We start from the raw sequence: 18,555 nt of genomic DNA, 5'->3' as shown, positions 1-18,555 counted from the left end.
GCTGATCTACATGTTATTATTTGTTGTGGATTACTGAGAAGCCTCTTGGCTATGGCCTAAATATTGGTGTAAACTTGTCGTTGTGATCTCTAAGTAAAAGATTATTGGTCTTGATTCAGAATGGTAAAAGCTGACACAATAGAGTAGAAGAATAAAGTTTGATACTTCCAAGATGTCTTAAACAGAAACTATTTAGACGAATGTACACATCAGACCACTGGTCTTTACCGCTGACCACGGTTTTGGACACAAATCCAACAAATATCTTCAAAATAAAACGCCCTTTTCTTGGCCTACATGTTCTAGATAATCGCCGAGTCCCATCTATAGTCATTGGGGGACGAAAATCCTGCCAGAAATGCTGTCCGAATGCGCTGCAAGAGCTCGCCACCACTCTCGCTTAATTTATACGCGAAAAATTTCTGATCACAATGTATAAAGTCGGCAAAGAAGGAAAAAAACTAGAAAGAAGTGAACCAAATGCGACTCAGCTGCTGAGAAGGAGGGCGCTGTAGAGTTTAGCAGTTTGGCAACCGGCGCGCCCAACGAACGAACTGAGAAATAATACATGAACCTCCATCTAACAAAGAACCCCAGCTGTTTGGCGTGCACCATTCTATCGTTTCCTTTTCTTTGCATCTTTGCTTTCTTGACGATTTTCATTATCTTCTTGTCATTTTCTTTAGTTTCTGATTTCGGCCGTCTCATCAATTCGAAATTTTCGCTTGCCGCAGCCAACACTCCACCAGAGCGCGTCTGGCGCAAAGGCTTTGGATGTTTTGCCCAGGCATTTATACTGACATTGTCCGACTTGGCGACACCCAAGGAGGAAGCTTAGGCAAAGGAAAGAAAGCAGAAAGGGGACTGATAGTTGACAAAAACGAACTCTCCAAGTCAGGCCAGAAAATAAAAGTCGCAGTGTTCAACAAAGGTAAATGATAGTGTTGCAAGTCATGTCCAACGGGAATTTCCTCGACTCCCCTTCTTCCCATTGCTCTCCTATTAATGTTTGTATCGCCTTTCTTGTCTATCCCTTCATATTTCTTTTCGTCCTTCTTGCCTCTCACAGCCCTGCGACTTCACAAATCTTGTTTCCTCCGTCTCTTCCTCCCCCAGTTTTTTAGAGCTTGCTGTTTCCGAGACTCTATGCCGCGAGGAGAATCGAATGGCCGCCGCTGGGTTTATATTGTGTGGTCAGCAAGAATGTAAAGGCCACTTGTTAACAGAATATCGCGTAAAATCTTCAATTAGCATACAGCGGGGGACCAGTAATACCTCTCACTGAAATGAGGCAGAAGAGTTTGGAATAAAATTGATCTGAAGGAATTTTGCAAAACAATTTCTGTAATACAAGTAGAGTGAGTCTGAGTTGGTGATGACCGACAAACCTTAAAATTAATTTTGAAATTAACGCTGAGAACAACAACATCAAACTTTTTATGTTCACATGATTCATATGTACGGCCTATTTTAGACTTTTTGATGTTTTTTTTTGGCAGCGAGGGGCAGGAAATATGTTTTTTTAACTGAAATATTTATTCGGGCTTCTCGATTGAAACCTGTGGCATTGAAGAGGTCGACATAAATATAGATTTCGTGGTTGTGCAAGAAACAAAGTTTATTGAGGATTACGCATCTCGCTAATGCGATTTTTGTGCGCAGCTGCTGAGGTATTTGAACCGTAGGCAACGACGAACGGTGCACGTTGTACCGAACGGAAGCAGCTCCGGGGTTTGGCCTGGGAAACATGCACAGAGATCCGCTGCTGCAACTGAACGACGGCGCACGATACTCTGGCGCCATCTCCAAGCGGGTCGCTGCCGCGAAGCCCTTCTTGACGCCACCGTCTTACCCGCCTCCTCAGCGTTACTCCTGGCGCTCTCTTCGCTACCGCCTTTTCTCATCCTCCGCTGCGCTCCATGCTCGGCTAGGCAAACGGTGGCGAGCAATCATGCGCTATAAAACGTGGCGACATCACAACTGGGTTGTGAAAATGGCTGGTGGCGGTGATACAATACATAATTTTTTCCCGTTTGCAGCCTATCAATACTCCGTTTTTGCCCGGTTCGAAACCGACCGCGGGCGGCTAAGGCGCCCGTGTGCTGTGCGATGCCAGTGCTCGTTAATCCCCAGGTGGCCGAAATTATTCCGGAGCCCTCCACTACGGCACCTATTCTTCCTTTCTTCTTTCACTCCCTCCTTTATCCCTTCCCTTACGGCGCGGTTCAGGTGTCCAAAGATATGTCAGACAGATACTGCGCTGTGATGACCCCCATAATGCGTAGGTCCACAAGGGACGGAGAGGCAAAGAGACACCGTATGGCTCAGTTTAAACAAACAGATATATTCAATTATTATACATGATTAAGATTCAGAGGCTGGGGCCTCCGAGCTTACGTGCCGACGACTTCATGGGGACGATGGAGGGGCTCCGGAGTTGAGCTCGAGCGGTTGCTGGCAGAAGCTGCACGCCGTCGGGCTTCGGCGCTGAAGGCCCTCTTGGCGAACGATGTCGTCCTGAGCGTCCTTCTTCCGTACTGCTTGTCGATTTTTATATCCTCTTCTCCCCACACTCCCTAGGGTGAGGACGCCCACGCCGGAGGGGAAGGAGGGGGCTAGGGCTTTCACTTCGGCGCACAAACACACCACCGCACTTATGGTCTCGCCCCCCTCACGTGTTGAGTCCGAGGGAAAGAAGGTTGTCTTCGAGGTAGCGCATAGCGTCGGCTGTGGAGAGTGACGACCAGAACGAAGGGGTTTAAGCCGAACCGGACCCCCTTTCCATAGTGTCGGCACGAGTCGAACGCCGCCGCCGCCGCCGCCGCCGCGGGGAAACGGGGTTTATCCTCCCCAATTACCGTGGCCGTTCCAAGGGGCCTCGTTTCGGCGGGCCTGGCCCCGTGGCAAGACGGTGGGCATCATCAATCAACCCTCCCGAGCACATCCCAGGACAAGGGACCACTTTCCCGGCCTTTTAGTGACCTCGCGTTCCGGCCTTGAGGGGCGAGTGTCATTTGATGGAGAACGGAGGCCGGTGCCCCGCGGGAACTGTCAACGGGCCAGAGCGCGCCTTACCTTCAGGAGCGAGTGTCATTTGATGGAGAACGGAGGCCGATGACCCGCGGGAACTGTCAGCGGGCCAGAGCGCGCCTTACCTTGAGGAGCGAGTGTCATTTGATGGAGAACGGAGGCCGGTGGCCCGCGGGAACTGTCAGCGGGCCAGAGCGCGCCTTACCTTGAGGAGCGAGTGTCATTTGATGGAGAACGGAGGCCAGTTCCCGCGGGTCGCCGGCCTCCGTTGTCCATCAAATGAGACTCGCTCCTCAAGGTAAGGCGCGCTCTGGCCCGCTGACAGTTCCCGCGGGTCACCGGCCTCCGTTCTCCATCAAATGACACTCGCTCCTCAAGGTAAGGCGCGCTCTGGCCCGCTGACAGTTCCCGCGGGGCACCGGCCTCCGTTCTCCATCAAATGACACTCGCCCCTCAAGGCCGGAACGCGAGGTCACTAAAAGGCCGGAAATGTGGTCCCTTGTCCTGGGATGTGCTCGGGAGGGTTGATTGATGATGCCCACCGTCTTTCCACGGGGCCAGGCCCGCCGAAACGAGGCCCCCTGGAACGGCCACGGTAATTGGGGAGGATAAAGCCCGTTTCCCCGCGGCGGCGGCGTTCGACTCGTGCCGACACAATGGAAAGGGGGTCCGGTTGGGCTTAAACCCCTTCGTTCTGGTCGTCACTCTCAAAGAGCATGGCTGGGTAATTGATGATGCCGCTGTCATCTGGGTCTCCGTCTACGCCGCGCCGTCGAACGCGGAACCTCGTAGCACACACAAAACGTCACACTCGCTCACCCTCCAGAAGAATGTTCTCCGAACATTTGAGTCCATGCAGCTCCCCTTGTCTTTCTGAATCGCCTCGCACAGTGCGTCCGACAAAACACTTTTCGCTGCACTCAACACCACTGCACAACACCATATGCCTCCGCTGTCATAACTGGCGTCTCCAGGGGCAGCACTGATCTTCTTTTACAGATAAACATGAAACTCAGCACCCAAGCCTCTCCTTTCTAGTCCAATCTGGACGAAATAAATTTACCAAAGTTACAAAGGAGCTCCCACTTCTAGCACGATCACGGCACAGTCAAAAATATAGATAACGAAAGGAAGTAGGGCAGGTTCTGCATGCGCTCCGCATGCTCTCCTGTGAAGGTGTTACTTAATGACAGAAAGGTTTAACTACCAACTCCGATAACTTAACACATAAGCACATAGCAATGTTATGAGCTGCGGCATTACACAATTCTAACCAGTTCACAACTCCGCTCTGTTTACGCCATTAGTCCGACTTAGCTTTCCGATTTCGCAGCGGATATCGGCCTTCATGAGTCATACTAAGTAAGTTTGTGACCCTTTGTCTGCTTTGGGACTCGCGAGGGCTCGTGGCAGGAGCCTCTCCTGGCGTTATCTGCGCGGCAACCTCGCGCGCTTCTTCTTCTAGCAATGCATGAAGTAAACCCGGTGGCATTCCGGCCGTCACCTCTGGCGCCTGCCGAACAAATGCAGGAGAGGGCGTTTCTTGCGAACTATCTGCGCGCTCCGCTTCACTTCTGTCCCCATCAAAATCCGCGCTTTCCCTTTCCTCATTTCGTGAATACTGAACCGGTGCCGACTTGAGGCGATTTGCGTGTATCCTTATCAAGCGCCGGTTCACGTCTCGGACTCTGAAGTTTACCGGAGAAAGCTTCTCGACAACCTCGCACGGACCTCTCCACTTCGTCTGGAACTTACGAGCTAGCCCAATCTGCCTTTGGCAGTTTTCAATGTACACGCTGTCCCCCACTTCAAACGGCGCGTCTCTAGCACTGCGATCGTGCACCTCCTTCCTGCGCTTCGCCGCTTTCTTTAAGGCCTCCTTTGCGATGTCCCTCGCCACTTGCAAGCGCGATTCTAGCTCAACCTTATAGTCGTCCAGTGAAGCGTATCGGACACGACGGGGGCCCTCTGGCACTTCATTAGGCTGGTCCGGGTCTCGGCCGTAGAGAAGAAAGAATGGCGATTCGCCCGTGCTCTCGTGTGCTGCGGAATTGTAGGCAAACATTGCATACGGGAGCCACAAGTCCCAGTCCCGCTGGTCGCGCGAAACAAAATGCGACAGGAACCCGGCCACGGTTTGGTTCAGTCGCTCCACCGCGCCGTTGCAAGCCGGATGGTACGGTGTTGTCTGCTTCTTAGCGATCTTAAGCAGCTCGCAAACTCTCCTCATTAGCTGCGACACGAAGTTCGTTCCCCGATCTGTCAAGAGTTGCCTCGGGGGTCCATGTCGGAGCACGATCTGTTCGACAAATGCTCTTGCAACCGTGTCTGCCTTCTGATCTGGGAGTGCTACAGCTTCCGCGTATTTTGAAAGGTGATCGACAAATACTAAAATGTACTTGTTTCCGGAAGTGGTCGCGGGCAATGGGCCCATTATGTCCATACCTGTCCGCTCGAAGGGAGCCGAAACCTCAGAGAACGGCTGAATTGGAGCTGGTCTTCGTCCCTTGGGTGTTTTTCTTTCGAGACAGGAATGACACTTCGCACAGTAGTCTCTAACATCCTGTCGCATGCCACTCCAAAAGTACAAACGCTCCACACGCCTGCGTGTCTTCGCTACGCCAAAATGACCGGCGCGAGGCGCATCGTGAAACGCGCCAAGAACCCTTTCTGTCCACGACCGAGGTATGACGACTCTCTCCCAAGCGGTTTTCTCTGGTCTCCCTTTCCTGGTTGGCCTCGTGCGCCGACACAGGGTGCCGTCTTTGCCAATTAAATAACCTAGCTGTTCGGGGTGAGACGGTGCGCCCTCTAAGCTTTAGATTATTCGCTTCAGGTCAGGATCTTTGCACTGCTCTGTGCGTAATTCGGCGGGGTCGACTACGGGGACAAACTCATCTACAGCTGCCACGGCAGCTGTGCGGCTGAGTGCATCAGCATTCAGATGTGTCTTTCCTGACTTGTGCTCAACTTCAAAGCAGTATTCCTGCAGGTGTAGATTCCATCTAGCGAGTCGCGAGCTAGGGTCCCTGACACTCATCACCCATTTCAGACGATGGCAGTCTGTGACTAGCTTGAATTTGCGGCCGTAAAGGTAGCATCTGAAGTGCTTTACTGCCCAGACAACGGCGAGGCACTCCCTTTCCGTAGCTCCGTACTTTTGCTCTGTGGGGCTCAGCTGTCGGCTAGCAAAAGCAACGGGATGTTCTTTGCCCTCGATAACCTGAGATAGCACGGCACCAACTGCGAACTTTGACGCATCTGTGGCCATAACGAAGGGCAAATTAAAATCCAGGTGGCGCAACAGCGGTGCACTCATTAGCTTCCTTTTCAGGGCCCCAAAAGCATCCTCCGCGTTTTCGTCCCAGCGAAAGACGACATTTTTGGCTGTTAAGGCGGTGAGCGGCTTAGCGAGCTTGGCGAACTCCTCTATGTGCCTTCGGTAGTAACCGATCAGGCCGAGAAACTGCCGGACCTGGCGGACGCTAGCCGGGGATGGAAAATCCGAGACACACCTTAGTTTCTCAGGGTCCGGTCGCACGCCGTCAGCTGAAACAACGTGCCCGAGGTATTTCACCTCGTTTTTGAGGAATTGGCACTTAGAGGGCTTCAGCTTGAGACCCGCTCCTCTTAGTCGCACCAAAACCTGCTCAATATCGCGCAAATGGTTCTCAAAACTGTCACTGTATATGATTATGTCATCCATATACACGAAGCACAGCCTCCCCAGAAGACCTGCCAGGATAACATCAGCGGTTCTCTGCCAGACAGCAGGGCTGTTGGCCAGACCCATCGGCATTCTTTTCCATTCATAGTGCCCTGAGGGCGTGTTGAATGCCGTTTTCTCGGCATCTGCCGGATCCATTGCTATCTGCCAGAATCCCGCCGCCATGTCCACTACCGTGAAGTACCTGGCAGAGCCCAGCTGAGAAAGCGTCGCCTGTATATTGGGGATGGGGTATGGATCGATGCGAGTTACGGCATTTAGTTTGCGGTCGTCCACTACCAATCAATACGAGCCATCTGGCTTTTCCACCAATAGTGCTGGTGCTCCCCAGGGTGACTTTGAGTGTTCGACAATGCCGCGATCAATCAGGTCCTGCACCTGCCGCTCCATCTCCTCACGTTGGGAGTAAGGAATCCTGTACGCACGCTGGTAAACGGGCGATGAAGTGCCGGTTTCTATCCTGTGCTTTATAACGCCACAGCAGCCCAAATCCAGGTTGGACGCGGCGAATACCTCCGAGTAGTCGTTCAGCAAACCAGCCAGAGCCTCCCTCTCCCTGGATTTTACGTGAGAAAGATCGAACGACAGCTTTGGAGCAGCCGAAGGACTAGCATGCTCTACAGTTGCGAGTACCGTATCGGTGGGCTCACGTTTCTCTATCGCAGAGGTGAAGAAAGCCAACGTTTTGTTCTTGGGAAGGCTCAGTGGCTGCTGGCTACAGTTAACCACCCGTAGGGGCACTCTGTGGGCGTCATTAACTGTCACGAGGCACGCGGCTGCCTTCAGGCCATTGCTGAGAGAGTCGACCGGCTCAAGCACTCCCACGGCGCCGCTCTCTACATCTGAAGGCACAAACGCGTACAAAATGTGCTCCGACCAAGGAAGGACGACCGCCTCATAGACCAGCCTGACGGCAACCCGCGAATATACCTTCTCCAATGATCCCACTGTCTGACGGGTGTCAATATCCGTAATGCGAATCTCAGCCCCTCTCCTGTTCAAAAACGGAACTTTTGATCCGCCCGCATTAACCTCTTCCTCAGAGAATGAGACTACTACCTTCCCTTTTCTCAAAAAATCCTGCCCTAATATACCTGACACTCCGTTTGGCAGAGACACCGTGTCCGGGCATACGTAGCAGGGGTGCTCCAATGCAATTCCGCCGAGAGAGAAGTGTAATCGGTAGAGTCCACTTATGCCAAGAGGATCCCCCGTTATGGCTACAAATTTGGTTGCCATACCACCAGACGCTTCCAACAACTCGCGGTCCCCCTTCCTTCGAAGCGTGTTAAAACTGCTCTCCTTGAGCAATGTCACCTTTGACCCCGTATCTATCAACAATTCCATGCAACAACCATTTAACTTGCAACGCACAACAGGGCATGCCTCGTCGGCCACACAAACTACCACCACCTCATCATCAACTGCTCCCTCCCCACGCTCCTCAGGCTGGGGAGGACTATCTAGTTTTTTGTCTCGGTATCTGGAGCCCCGCTGTAGGCTTGCTTAGGGCGTGTCTCGCCTGCTTCTCTTTGTGGCTCCCCACGGCGCACGTTTTGCAGAACCTGGCGACGTGTCCGCGACCCTGGCAAGCGAAGCATACGATTTCTTCAAAATCTCGCATACCGCGCCTGTAGCTTTCTGGCGGTCTCAGGTTTCCAGCGAATGGGCGCTGTTGAGCGCGCGCTTCATCCTGGCGTTCTACCTGCTGAGATAGCAGCTGTTCTAAGCGATCTAACCGCTCTGTCAAGAGAGCAACCTCAGGGTTGAGCACCGCTCTCTCTATGACGCGTACTCTCGCTGCGGCTGTCGTTAACGCCTCATTTCGTTCCTCATCCAATGCGGCCTCCACGGCTTGGTCGAACATGCTCGGCTTGCGCGAGAGCACGAACCGGCGCACGGGGTCTTGCAGACCAGCCACGAACAAAGCGGTCATTTCCTCTTTAAGTAGATCCTCCGCGTATTTCTTCCTTAGCTGGTCTCCTTCCTCCTCCCTGCTTAACGTATCGCGTGCTAGGCGCTGAAGCCACGACGCAAATGTTCGCACGTCCTCCCCTACCATCTGTCCGGCGTCACGAAACCTCTGTACCCGCACGTGACGTGGTTCAGTGTCGAAATGCTCAAACGCGAGATTCTTAAATTCCGCAAATGATTTTGTGGATTTTACTTTTTCGTCTCGCCATGCAAAATCATGAGCAGGTCCTGCCATCTTACACCTCGCCATTCCCAGCATTTGAGCATCGGACCATCCCCCCATTTTCCCAATCTCTTCTAGCATGGAAAAGAAATCGCAGATTGGAACCCCTGTCTTATCTCCTGTAAACGTCGGAATGACGCTTCCTAATGCCAGCATGCTTGCTCCGAGCGACGGCTGTGGAGTGGGAGCTCTCTCAGATAAAGACATTTTTTTTCAAGCCTTCCGGTGCCTCAAGCCTCTCAAATGGGGGTAAAAGTCCCACAATCAGTCCCGTGATTCCCTTTTGATAACAATTTTGAAGTCATGAATGTCGCAGCATTCAGAGGACATTTGCTTTTGAGACCCCACTTCTGACACCAGTGTGCTGACCCCCATAATGCGCAGGTCCACACGGGACGGAGAGGCAAAGAGACACCGTATGGCTCAGTTTAAACAAACAGATATATTCAATAATTATACATGACTAAGATTCAGATGCTGGGGCGTCCGAGCTTACGTGCCGACGACTTCATGGGGACGATGGAGGGGCTACGGAGTTGAGCTCGAGCGGTTGCTGGCAGAAGCTGCACGCCGTCGGGCTTCGGCGCTGAAGGCCCTCTTGGCGAACGATGTCGTCCTGAGCGTCCTTCTTCCGTACTGCTTGTCGATTTTTATATCCTCTTCTCCCCACACTCCCTAGGGTGAGGACGCCCACGCCGGAGGGGAAGGAGCGGGGCTAGGGCTTTCACTTCGGCGCACAAACACACCACCGCACTTATGGTCTCGCCCCCCTCACGTGTTGAGTCCGAGGGAAAGAAGGTTGTCTTCGAGGTAGCGCATAGCGTCGGCTGTGGTAAGGCGCGCTCTGGCCCGCTGACAGTTCCCGCGGGTCGCCGGCCTCCGTTCTCCATCAAATGACACTCGCTCCTCAAGGTAAGGCGCGCTCTGGCCCGCTGACAGTTCCCGCGGGTCACCGGCCTCCGTTCTCCATCAAATGACACTCGCTCCTCAAGGTAAGGCGCGCTCTGGCCCGCTGACAGTTCCCGCGGGTCACCGGCCTCCGTTCTCCATCAAATGACACTCGCTCCTCAAGGTAAGGCGCGCTCTGGCCCGCTGACAGTTCCCGCGGGCCACCGGCCTCCGTTCTCCATCAAATGACACTCGCTCCTCAAGGTAAGGCGCGCTCTGGCCCGCTGACAGTTCCCGCGGGTCACCGGCCTCCATTCGCCATCAAATGACACTCGCCCCTCAAGGCCGGAACGCGAGGTCACTAAAAGGCCGGGAAAGTGGTCCCTTGTCCTGGGATGTGCTCGGGAGGGTTGATTGATGATGCCCACCGTCTTGCCACGGGGCCAGGCCCGCCGAAACGAGGCCCTCTGGAACGGCCACGGTAATTGGGGAGGATAAAGCCCGTTTCCCCGCGGCGGCGGCGGCGTTCGACTCGTGCCGACACTATGGAAAGGGGGTCCGGTTGGGCTTAAACCCCTTCGTTCTGGTCGTCACTCTCAAAGAGCATGGCTGGGTAATTGATGATGCCGCTGTCATCTGGGTCTCCGTCTACGCCGCGCCGTCGAACGCGGAACCTCGTAGCACACACAAGGAACGTCACAGCGCCATTTTCTTTCCCAATGAACCAATTTGCACTTAAAATAACCTGTTTCTGATTCCAACACTGCAACCAGTCAGCGCAGGTCAACTTCACTTTGTCCTCCGTGTCGTTTTAGTTCGCGTCTGAATGCGGCGGCATTTTGGTCATATCTAGCGAGAAAAGCTTCAGGCTTTATGTACCCTTGGTTTAATGATTGTGGCCAATGTACAGGTGTTTTTCAATATATTGCTGTCACAAGCGCGGGATAACGACCGAGGCCATTTTCACGCTCCTCTTGTGCCTAATGTGCGAGTGCATCAGAGGCGGTAAATTTTTTTTGTATACAACCTGTTTCGTCAATACCGCTGTGATAAAGCTGGAATACTACTATGTCAAGCTAAGAAGATTTACTCATCTTTGTTTTTCCGACAACGAAAAAAAGAGAATGTACCGCCAGAAAACAATCATCTGGGGCGCGACCGAGCAAGGAAGATTATTTTTGAGAGCGGTAAAAAAGTGGGGTCGTCGCTCAAAAGTGTCGGGAGCATACTGTCGTGTGAAGCTGTGCTTTTGCTCTTTCACTGAGCCAAAAATTACGTTAAGAGTGAACAAAGGGGAAAAGCTGACAGCTTCAGCAGGACTCGCAGCTAATTTAGACGAGGTTTCCAAATACACCGCAACATAATAGGTGGAGGCATCTTCAACAGCATTTTTTACATGTGTGTGTATTTTTCCCAAAGTATCTTTATCAAAGTATTTTTCCCACTTTTCAGCAATAGCGGTTGCGAAAAAAATTCCAGGGCCAAATCGCAGAGCATGCAGAAGTACAAATGACTTCAAGTGTTTTTGTTTTGATGCATCCCATGTATTAGTTGCGTTCAAAAGCCACGAAATGTAAAAAACCCTGCGCGACCACGCGCTTGCGCGGCAACCGCAGTGCGTTCAAATGTGGAATTCACGAACGTGGCCGCATTGGATTGTACCGCGATAAATGACGGGGCTGCCTCTACTGGGAAGGCCTTCTGAAACGTACAAATCAGCGTCGCATTAGCTGTAGACCATAGGTAATCCGTTAATGTTTGGCCTCAGCAGCGAAGCTTTATTAGTGCTGCCGACTTGCGTGACGACATGAGTGCTGACGACATGAGTTGCAGATGTGTCATGTGTCAGCTGCTTTCATTCGCGCACTTAAGCGCCCTCAAAATGCGAAGTGCAACAAGACAGCAATTTTAAAGTTTCCGACACCCTTTTTTTTATTGTATCTTAGCTTCCTGTTTCAGGGCAGTGGGAGTTCATGCGGCATGCTAAACAAAGCTATCCTTCAAATATCGCCTGCTGAAAGAACAAAGCGGCTGATATTAGCCTGCGGTGAAAATAATGTCAATGGAAAGACATTGCGCCATGCCGTTGATAAACCATGAACGTGGGTTTTATTAGCGTAAATGGGGCGCTTGGGATTGGTCCTGATGATACCTGTATGTACGCTGTTAACTAAGAGCAAATGTCACTTCATCTCGTAGTGATTTTAATGAGTTGACCATATTTCGAGCGGGTTATGATACACAGTAAACAATGCTATTATCGAATGATGTCTGTTTTATGGGCCTATTCGGAGCTAAGTAATTGACGGCTCAACAAAATTATCTCAGTTCAATTGATCAATAAGGTGCATTCTGCCGCCCTTTGACAAGTTTTTTTTTCCCAAACACAAATAATGTACGAGTGCACGTCATAATTTATTATCTCGCTTTGGACTCGACAGTGTGAATTACGTCTCCGTTCCTTCGAAATGAGCTTCACCACTGTCTCGGAAGTGCGGCATCGACCCTTGGGCCTTAATGTCTAACGGTTCATTTCATTTTCATTGTATTTGGCCTTTTACCACTGGTCGTTGCTCCCGATGACGAACGCCGTGAACGAAAGCGCCACGCTGGTCTTGGGAGAAGCGCCCCTATGCTGCACTTATGCGAGCGCAAACCCAACCTGCTCCTCGTGGAACAGCGCTGATTCTGACGAATGACAGAGCGCGACGATGCGTTTGACACACGTGACGAGTATAAGTTGCGCTAGTCCAGTCTGGGCAACGAATGTTTGCGGTGGCGAATTGTCTGCGTAGTCTATATATGTCTCAGCCGCGCTGGATACTGCGGCAGAAGGCTCAATGACAGAGGGCACCGAGGCCACACCGCCTATGTCTGTGGTTGTCATTCGCTTTGCTTTACTACCGGTATCGATTTTGATACAGCCGACATCACGTCTAAAGGAAGTGAAAATCATTTATGTATTTATATATTATCGCTTTTGTTAACATTTCTACGTGTTGTTCTTCAGTGAGATCGCATTTTGATAGGGCATATTGGCTAGGCACTACAAACCTTATTCCGCACACTGACCTCAGACACTATAAGGGAAAAGCACGCGCTGCTTGCAGGCGGGACCTTAACAGAATAAAGGAATGTAGATATAACATCCAGAAACCTAGCTGCCTAACAATTGTGGCAAAACATCCATGTACTTGCGTCATAGCCCCGGCGCGGAACTCAGAGGAGTGCTGGCAATAACTTCGTGAACATCAGCTATGTATGGCTCCAAGGAGGAATTTTTTTTCCAGTGCATTCTGTACAGCGAATCCGGTTCCACTAATGCGAAAGTATATATCAGCTAACTTGAAAAAAAAACAGCATAGTAGGAGACAAAAGAGAGATAACTGCCACGAGAGTGTGTAAACCAGCCAGTTTTCGGAGCCTGGCGGGGAACGCTTGGAGAGCAGCTTCGACAAATGTGATTCGTAGTACTTTTTTATTTTTTAGTTTAATCGCACACAAAGAGACTTCCAGGAAGCATCGCAGAGAACCGAGCTCTCCGCGTCTACGACAGATGTGCAAATTTCGTCGAAATCCTCATCAACAAACAAGGCCATGACCACGAAGTATCCCTGCGAATTAGGCTGAAATGTCGGAAGAATGAGCTGGAAAGGCTGGAAGAATGAGCGCTCCATTGTTGCGCGTCTTTGGAAAAAGGGAAGAGAGAGGAGGGAAGAAGCCGATAATTATCAAACTCAAGAGACAAGACGGCGCAGTTTAATGCGAACCGAAGAAGGTGAACAAGAAAAGGAAGCAAGGAAGGAAGGGATAGAAGCAAGAGACCTCTTTTTGTTGCGAACATCTCCAGCATAAGAATCCACAGAAAAGGTAACGCAAAAAACTGGGGCAGAGCGCCTGCTTCGCGGCCATTCGTGATGCATATGCATACTCAACCTGGGGGATTTCTGCACATAGCTGGGAAACTTTCATTTCGCCACATTCCACGTAGCAATAGTGGGACTTCCAACAGGAACGCTACGCCGGTGCAGGATTAGTAGCAGGTACTTAGCACAGAGTATACTTGTCTGAAAGCAAGCTAATGATACTATCTCGAGGGAATGCTGGGGAGATATTAACTGTGAACCACCGTCTAGGACAACCGCAGGCTTATCTTTGATTACGCAGAAGACTTCAGGACACGGGTGGTAAACTACGGCCGCATGGGATCGAAGACACAGAGTTCTAGGGCATGCATCCCGTTAGATGTGTTCTAGGGTTTCTCGCGATGAAAATGGCACGACCACAGCACTGAGATGCGTGTGCTCGTGGAAGAATCCGAGCAAGGACTTTCGGTTTTCGAAACTATTGCTCGGTTAGAGTAAATTGCACTATAACCCTATTGAAAAATCTCGTATATATGTGTTAAATGTGTCTCATATATACGCAATTATTGGATATGTGTCCACATATATGGTCGTATGAATACGTGCTCGTATGGCATACGCGTTCTCTCCACGTATGGCGAAACACATATATACGGGTGATACGTGCCTCATATATACGCTATTGGATACGTGTCACTCCGGTCCCTCGTATACCTTCGTACAGATACGAGGGCCTCGACATGTGGATACAATGGCCTTGCAACACGTACTCTGGTGTACTGTTAATGGCTCTGAATATGTAGGCTACCCGAATGAACTTGCAACCCTTCAGTGCAGCAAATGCTGCATCCCAGCACTAAATACCAGGCTACAGTCAATGAAATAATTTTTCTTGCTGCCTTTATTTTATCATTTTTATCTGACTACAGTCATTCACTACAGGGGCAAGTGCAGGCGATGATTACTTGATGTCCCTCAGCATGTCCGCCAGGTAGCAATTCAACTGCTCTGCGCATTTTCTCATCCTCGGCAGCTTGTGCAGCTTTGATGTATGCATCAAATGCATCTGAAAGAGTATTAATCATGACAAAATTGAAGACATGCAGGTGCTGCAAAATAAAGGTATTTAAGTCATGCACACTTAAATAAACAAATGCCTTTTTCAGTCAGGAAATGTACCTAAATAAAAGAGGCTTACTGCCCACAGCTGATAGTTTTTCTGAGCTCATCCGAGGCTTCTGCATGGCACCAGCCTTAAGGAATTGCCGGCATACTGAGGCGGTGATGCTCCTTCCCTGAACGCTCTTTCCCCTAAGGCTCTTCGGGGAAGGAGCATCACCAGAAAGGAGCGTCACTTTTGTGGGGAAACCCACAAAAGTTTTGTGGCGTCCTTGCAAAACAAGAGGTCTCGACCTCGGGAAAGAAGCCAGCGCCACTGCTCTGCACTGACAGTTTCCCTACCGAGGTTGACCTGCAATAAAACAGCTGCACATATGCTTTGTATAAAGCCCTATAACAGATTGGGGAGAGAAGTATTTGCCACATTAAAACTGCTAAAATCCTATTCCTCAGGACTCCTATATGTAACATTAAGAAAATGGCAGTTTTCCTTGCAAACGCTACTAATGATAAAACATGAAACATCGCTCTCTTCTTCGGAGTGAGCAGCACGATGGGCCACCAGGTCACGTTTATGTGCAATCATATAAGCTGCCTTTGACAACATAGATGAGCCTTTTTATCTTTACTTCAGGCTCCACTGCACCCTGGCAACAGTAATGCTGCCAAATATTCGGAAACACAGAACGAACAGATGAAAGATTATGAATATTTAAAACACAGCAATTAAATCTTAGCACAAGAGGCTGTGCTAATTAGAACATGAAAGGTTGTGGTCATGGCTTAGTGATCTAAGAGTTCATTAAGCAAAGCTGCCCTGAGCTGTCACAGGTTCAAATTGTGCCTGGGGCTCCTGCACAGGCAATTTTTTTCTGCTCCACGCCATTTGGATGGAAAATTCCACGTGTCCGAGAGGTGTGCACTGATCCTCAGCCCTATACGTTTCCACAGTTTCTAGATTGTTTGCCTGCAGTTACCAAGAACGAGAGCTAAAAGCATTTCAAGCTTACAAACTAGTTCTAAATATGAGAAGCCGTCGTACCTGGCCATTGACCTCAGCAAGAACACCTGGATTCCATGGTGCAGCAGGACCCATGCTAGTGGAAGCCTGGAAAGTGTGCAAAGTGTTCGCATTTGCAACAAGAGTAATGTACAGTGTCGGTGAAGTCTTAAGGCCAAAGGCTTTTCGCTTCAGCCGCATAGCAGAGCCATTACAGCAATATTAAAGACCAAGTGACCTTGAAGTGCTAGCAGGTTTCTTCTTGCGATACAGAAGCTTCCTGCTTGACTACAGTTTTGAATGATCCGCTACATGAATTATTCTAGGAACATTGATTTCACTGCAGCTGAATGCTGTAGCCTTAACACTTTTCACCTAGACTGTACATGGTACATTAAAGGGACAGTGAGGAGAACTCAAATTTCTTTCGTAAGCAAAATCTGATAGTTCAGCATTTCATGGCTTTGTTGCCGCTTGTCCGAGAGCGAAAGATGCATTTATTTCAAAGAAATTTGCATTCGAAGTTGAAAAAGTTTTTCCCGCCACTCCGATTCAAACTCAGGAACTCTTATGACATCACGGCGCACTCTTATGACGTTACAGGAGGCAGTGACAAGAAACATGACGTAAACGCAGACTCCGTGATTTCTCGCGGCTAGCGGTGCGGTCTAGCAGCAGCCAAAATGAAAGCTACCGCCGCCACACGTTGAAGACATCTATCGAGGGTCGCTACCATTGCTTCGTTTGTTTGCACCAGCATCTTGCCAGCGTTACGATGGATCCCGTTCCCGAGCCCGATGACAAAGTTCTCGCAAAAACTCCGGCCTGCATTTCAGCGACCTCTGCCCCACAGAACGAGCGATGCCTTTGAGGGAGCACGGTTAGGCGCTGGCGGGTCGTTCCCCCTTCCGCCATGAGCAGCCATTGCAAATTAAATATCATAACCCCAGTGCGGGGAGTCGCGAGGGGCCAGGACAAGGTCAGTGCGTCGCGCCCATCGGAGGCTGGCCGGGGCTTTGGGGTCAACAGATTGTGATTCCTTGAACGGCGCGGTTGCACGGTGCAGAAGACGGCGTCCAGGTCTCCCACGGTTGCAAGGGCGAGGTTATTTATTTATTTTTTTGCCACAAAAACGGATGGGTACTCAAGGGCGCTCGCATTTAAAGTAGGCAGCTTGAAAGTAAGGCCGACGCTTCAACGGCTTCTCCGCATTTCCGGAGGTACAGGGTCCACTGGATCGGGTTCTCTCGCCCACTTGCATGTACCTTCAGATGTGTACTGTGAATGGATTAAATTAGCCGAGAGTTCGAAAAGAACAGCACCGCTTAACGACCGAAGCTATTGAATGATGTCACAACGTGCACCTCGCCGCGGAACCGTATCAGTCTGGTCTGGCTGGCACAGCTGGCGCACTCGGCACGAAATAGAGACATGCTCTAAGTCTCCGCCAATGTGGTCAGAGTGCGCCTAAGCTGCCGAACACGTCACCGGTCAAGCGCAGTTGGAGTATAGAGGGTCTCGCTTTGGCCGACGTGACGTTGGTGTGCAGTGCGCGCGCATGCGTTACGCCAGGCTATAAACGCGCATTAAAGGGACACTGAGGAGAAATTGAGGTTGCCTTGTATCGATAGAATACAAGCTCCTGATCACAAAAACGCAACTCTTACAGAAAACAAAGCTCTTGTAAGGTAGAAAATAGCAAGAACCAAAACACAGGTATCGCCGCCACAGGGCAATCTCGCAAGTACAAGCGTGATGACGTCATAGGACAAGAGACGCCACCTTGGAGGAATGTTCCTTTTTACATGGAAGCTGCTAAATCTCTGAGGCTGAGAAAAGAAGGTTGCGCGGTTCAATATTGAAGTAAATTTTGTTTTAAAACCGATAGCGCACTTTTATCACACCAGGAACACAGACAAAAGACAACCTGAATGTTGGAAGCAAAGAAAACCAATGCTTGGGGGCGCCACAGGCAGCCACGAGAGTTTCGATTTGTTATGGCGCTTCGCGTCTATGAGCTTTGCGTGCCCCGAGGTTTTGTTTTTGACACACCTCTATTTACAAGTGCCAAACAGCAGAGGAACTCCAAGTGCCGCTTCAAGTGCTAGTTAACCTTTGAAGGAGCCTGTTAAGGCTGGTCAAATGATCACCACGGTCGATGAAAAACTATCATGGCACGATGGTCGGTGATCGTACAAGGCAGTTCGCAGTATAAAGAGCACTTGTGTCTTCACATGCTCGCCCGGCGAAACATTCTTGGCTGTGCCAGTCAACTTCAAACTACTTAACGGAAATCATTTATTAGGGACGGGAGACAAGGTACAAGGCAGTTAAAAAAAATTGATGGCCTAGCTGTGTTAGGCCAGGATATACGTAGCGAAAGCGCGGAGACTTCTGCATCGGAAGAGCGCAATCACTTGATGCGCCTTTTTTCATAGTTAAATCTTGAGCCGTCGTGGCGGAGTGGTAGAGTCTCCGCCTAAAACTACAAAGGCTCTTGTTCGATTCTGAGCCTCGGCGCAGGTTTTTTTTTTTCAGTGAGTGGGCGGGGGGTTTCAGTGGCTACCATAGGTGCCGCCACTGAATACGTTGGTTAGCTGTTAAGCGCAGGCTCTGTTAAGGTGCGTTTACACTCCGGAGTAATGCGCGCGCGCGCTGCATGGCGACGTCACATCGGCCAAACCGAGACCCTCTATGCTCTAACTGTGCTTGACCGCCAACGCGTTCG

This window comes from Amblyomma americanum, chromosome 6, assembly GCF_052857255.1.
Source record: "Amblyomma americanum isolate KBUSLIRL-KWMA chromosome 6, ASM5285725v1, whole genome shotgun sequence".
NCBI lineage: Eukaryota > Metazoa > Arthropoda > Arachnida > Ixodida > Ixodidae > Amblyomma > Amblyomma americanum.
Note: the sequence above shows the minus strand (reverse complement) of the source record.